Below are 5074 nucleotides of genomic sequence, written 5' to 3'. Positions count from 1 at the left end.
TAGGTATTAAGAAGGCAAGACGACCAAAAAGATGTCAGAATAGACTCTGAAACTTGCTCCTCAATGAGAGCTAAAGCAAATGGAGGATGCAAAAGAGCTGAGCTGAGAATTTCAAAGGGCTGCTCCAAAGACAAAGCATTATAACAAAATGTTCAAAGACCATGAATTAGAAAACCAAAAAGGAAAAACAAGGTTGGCATTCCTTAAGCTGAAAGAACTGAAGAAACACTTAAGCCTCAGTTTTTTAGATTGAAGGATACTATGGCTAAAACATTCAGTGATGCAGAAAGCATCAAAAATAGATAGAAGGGCCCCTCCCTACCTCCACCAGCACTAAGAAACGGATCAATTATGACAAGATATATTGCTGCCACGTGCCTGATGGAATGTGTTCAGTCATGGCATCTGAACTTTCTAAGACAATGTCTGTGGCAAAGCTGGAAAAGCACAAGAATTTGTTCTTAAATTACAGCAATCTGCACATTTTTCATTGGAGTTACTGAAAGATGAGGGATTACAGTTCTTAGAGAGACTCTGTATGAAAAGGAACTCCCTTACAACCTTGCTCAGAAGCTTCAAACCTTGTGGAATTGTACCTCCATTCAAATAACATAGCTATGATTATAGAAGCTATTGGGTCCCTAATAAAACTCAGGTGTCTGGATCTTAGTGACAACGCCTTAGAAATTGTTTACCCAGAAATTGGTCGTCTGAGAGCTTTATGTTATGTTCTATTAGCTAATAAAAAACTACAATTCCTACCTCCAGAGATTGGTGATTTGAAGGAACTGCAAACACTAGACATTTCTACCAATAGTTTACTAACTTGACTGGAACCGTGGCTTTCTCTGCAGTACCTAACTGTAGACTGAAATCATCTGTGGTGTGTACCATATCGTCTCTGCTACCTTCCCTGCCTCAGTGAGCTCTCCATGGCTGGAAATCTTGCATTTTTGCCACTTTATTTAAGTCTGTCTCAAGAACTACAATAGGTGTACATGGATAACAACATTCACCTGAAAGTTTTGCCATCCTGTCTGTACAATAAAGTCATCAGGTGTTGTGGCTGTGGTGCTCCCATTCAAGTTTCAGAGATGAAGTTGACTTCCTTTTAATTGGAACAACTCACCATTTTTCTCCTAGATGAGGTGAAGTCCATAGGAAACAAAGAATGACCACATACATTCAGACTCTGTCAGAGTTAGACATGAGGAGTTTGTATAGTACCTATCACCAGTTCTAAAAGTTTTTAACTTTCTGTCTCTGTTCTTGCTACCCAGACATTTTCTGGAGCTGCTGCACTGCCCTCTGGAGGCACTGTTACCAGTGTAGTGATCCCATGTCTAACATGTTTACCAAGATCTTTTTCCTTGAAAGAGATGCTAATGGCAGGGCTGCACTAGGGGAGGACAACTGTGAGTTTTGTGGCTTAATGAGGCTTCGCTCAATGTTTGCAGACTTTTGACCTAGTTATTTGATAAACACTCAAGAATCCTCAGAAGCATTGCTGACTTGATACTCTGGTTACCTGTTACTGCACACTGTTGGTGTGTTGGGAGGGTGGGAGGAGGCCAGCCAGAAAACAGTTCTTCGATCCTGCCTCATGAAATTCAGGAGACTGCAGAATATTCTGGAATGTCTTGACCAAACTTCAGAGTGAAAATGCCTTCTCCCTTCCCCCAAGTTGGAATATATTACCCCAAATTTTTTAAAAAATTAAGTAGATGGAAAGAATACATAGAGTAAATGTATCAAAGAGTAATGACTGATGTTTAACCATTTGGCCACAAGACAATTGCACATAACAAAGAAGTACAAAATGCACTGAATAAATTTGCAAAGAATAAGACTCTGGGATTTATTGGAATACACATCAAGATCTTTCAACAAACTGATGCATCACTGATGGCACTCACTCATATATGTCAAGAGAATTAGAAAATAGCTTTCTGGCCAACTTATTAGAAGTGATTCATATTTGTTCACATTTCAAACACAGGTAACTCAACGGAATGCAAAAATCATCAGACAATATCATTACTCTCTCTCTCTCTTTTTTTTTTTTTAATGTTTTTTTGTGGATTGAGTGAAAGTTTACAGGGCAGATCACCAGTTTTACATTCAACAAATCATATACAACTTGTTTCATTACAATGATTAAAATCCCCTCCATGTACCATCAGTCAACAGTTGTTGTTGTTAAGTGTCATCGTCAATGACGACCCATAGCAAACCTGTATAGGATTTCTGAGAAGCAGCTGGTGGACTTGAACTGCCAACCCTGCAGCTCAAATGGCTTTGCAATCTGGCACATAAAACCACAGCGCCACACCAGGGCAGTATTTCTATCTATACAGTTTCGCTCTTTAAAAAATAAAACAAAAAACACTCAGACATATATAATAATTTACATCACCAAAGGGCACATTCTGCAAGTCTGTCTCCTGGACACAATCTCTTAGTCCCTCTCTTCTCATAAATCTAGAGTCCTCAACTGCTCCCTCTCTTCATCTTCATCTCTGCCCCCTTCTCTGGTATTGCTACTTCTCAGATAAGGTCTCACATTCTGCTTGTGGTCTTCTTCCTTGATGGTACTAAGGTCCTTAGTTTCTGGACTGTAAGATTAACTATTCTCTGTTTTTTGTTACAAAACTGCTACCTTTACAATTGTGACAATCACAGTTACTCATGATAACAATTACTCACTATTGAATCATATACCCCTTTTTTAATCAGACCCAGTTAGATAAAATAAAAACTATTCAATGGGGACTCTTTTTTCCCTAAACTCTTAAACTAAACTCCCACTTGAAACCTGGTAATCCCATCACTTTGTACCTTTATCACCCCCTCCTTTTAGGTAGCCAATGTCTAAATTGCCCATCCCTATCTATCTTGTGTACAGAAAAGAGAACATTGATACTTGATGCGAAGAGTCCTTCCATCTCTATTGGTATTTAGAGTTACTACCTCCATGAGTATAGGTCTAGTCATCAAATTGTAACAATTTACCTTCATTTCTTTTATCAAAAACTGCTTTTTTCTTTCATTTAAAAAAAAAAAATCTTCCTCCAGTCAAGTTCTGATTATCAAGTCATTAAGGCTATGTCAAATGGGTTGTTGTTGTTAAGTTCTGTCGAGTCGATTCTGACCCATATCAACCCCGTATAGGGTTTCCGTGGAGTAGCTGGTGAGCTTGAACTGTTGACCTTGCAGTTCAAATGGCTTTGCAGTGTGGCACATTAACCCACAGCGTAGGACAAATGGGTACTATCTGCAAATTTGGGTGTCCTTGCGCACCTCCTTACACTTTATATCAGCTGAATGCCTCACTTTCATCTATAGCCCTCTGTGGCTACATCCTTGTCCATAGGCTCAGGTGTCCCCAGGTCTCACCACACTTTAGTCCAACCAGCTTTTACCCTTTTTTCTCTCATCTCCAGGTTAACGGGAGTCTGTGGACCATGGTTGAACTTAGCCCATTTCTTCATTGTTGCCTTTCCCCCTCTTTCACTCACCAGTAGACGAATGTGGTTGCCAGCAAGCTTACATGCCTGCTGTTCATGTGTTCCCTTTGAGTTTCAGTCTTAGAGGGGGGTTTGTCATGAAGGAAATTGATTGTTTGCCTTGACGGATTCCCGGTGAAAAACTTGCTTCTTCTTCTTTTTTTTTTTTTTTTTTAATGTTTTATTGTGAATTATGTGATAGTTTTCATGGGAGAACATTAGTTTTGCATCCATCCTATCATATATCGTTTCACTGCCATGGTTGCAATCCCTTCTATGCATCATAAACCAACCAAGCCTGCCCCCCTTCCCCTGGTCGTCACCACAAAGCCCCTCTCTCCCTTTCTGCGTATAAAGTCCCCAGCCGCTCCATCTCTCCATGTCTCTGCCTCCATCTCTGGTGTCACTGCTTCTCTGGGTAGGGTCCCACTCTCAGCTCTTCTTCCTTGATGGTCCCATGGACCTCCACTCCTAGACTGCAAAGTCAATCACTCCCCTCCTTTTGTTACAAAACGTCTACCTTTACATTTCCAACCTTCACAATCAGTTCTGATAACAATTATTCATGATTGTATCAAAGAGACCTAACCGTATCTCCTTTCATCAGCTTCACTCAGACAGATTGGATACTACTCAGTGGAGATTCTACGTTACTCCACACCCTCTTGATCTAGGTTCCCTCTTGAAAACTTATAAGCCAGTCACTTCTTGCCTTTTTGGGTAGTCAATGTCCAAGTTGCCCATCCCTGTCTACTCTGTGTACTGAGAGGGTGGGAATGATCCTCTTGTAAAGATTTGTTCCCTCTTTTGAGCTACTGCCTCCATAGGTGTAGGTCAAGTTCATCAAATTGTACTTTTTTCCCTCTTCTTTCTTCTTCTAGTTGAGTTCTGATCATCCAGTCATTGAAGCCAGGGCAAAAACTTGCTTATTCTTGTAGTAGTCATATTGCCTTTTTTGTTTTGGGATTTTCTGAATGATCTTTCTTTGAAGATGTATCTGCTGTTGTTCTAGCTGTTCCAGGCTGGTCTGCGTGTCCTTTCTAGTGGGAATGTCCCACCTCAGAAGGTTCTGGATAGGATCCAGGATTCCACCTAATGTCCTAAACACAGCAAAGTCTATGCAGGAGGTCTATTTACTGGGAAAGTGCTAGAACCCATATTAAGTATTCCAATCAGTTATATGCTAAATACGGGCTTACAAACTTTACGTAATCATGTTTCCTGACATTCCTTTCTATCCAACTCAAGTGTCATTTTACAACAGTAGACAAGGGAAACCAATATGCATAAGACAGTCAAGCATCTTAGTATTAGTTCCCTCTTCAAACTATCCCTGATTCCTGTATCACATAGCCCTGTTTTTCCAAGGTAAAGTATGCATCACTATTTACCTCTGTCCCAATTAGCTCATGCAAACCTTTCTCAGTGTTCCTCTATCTATCTTGTTCTTCCATCCCCTCCTCCTTCTTTGTATACTTCCCTCCCCAACACCTGAACTATGATGTGTCTGCCCCCTACCCTGTGTTCTACTATAACCTCACTCCACCTACCACAATATCCCCCAACCC

General features: G+C 40.5%; 1 pseudogene; it reads left to right on the top strand.

Moving 5' to 3' along the window:
• Positions 1-398: 398 nt before the first annotated feature.
• LOC102823331 lies at positions 399-1478 on the top strand (annotated as a pseudogene).
• The last annotated feature ends 3596 nt before the right edge of the window (positions 1479-5074 follow it).

This window comes from Chrysochloris asiatica, unplaced genomic scaffold (genome assembly GCF_000296735.1).
Source record: "Chrysochloris asiatica unplaced genomic scaffold, ChrAsi1.0 scaffold00570, whole genome shotgun sequence".
In the NCBI taxonomy this organism is placed as follows: Eukaryota; Metazoa; Chordata; class Mammalia; order Afrosoricida; family Chrysochloridae; genus Chrysochloris; species Chrysochloris asiatica.
Note: the sequence above shows the minus strand (reverse complement) of the source record. Positions and strands in the feature narration are given on the sequence as shown.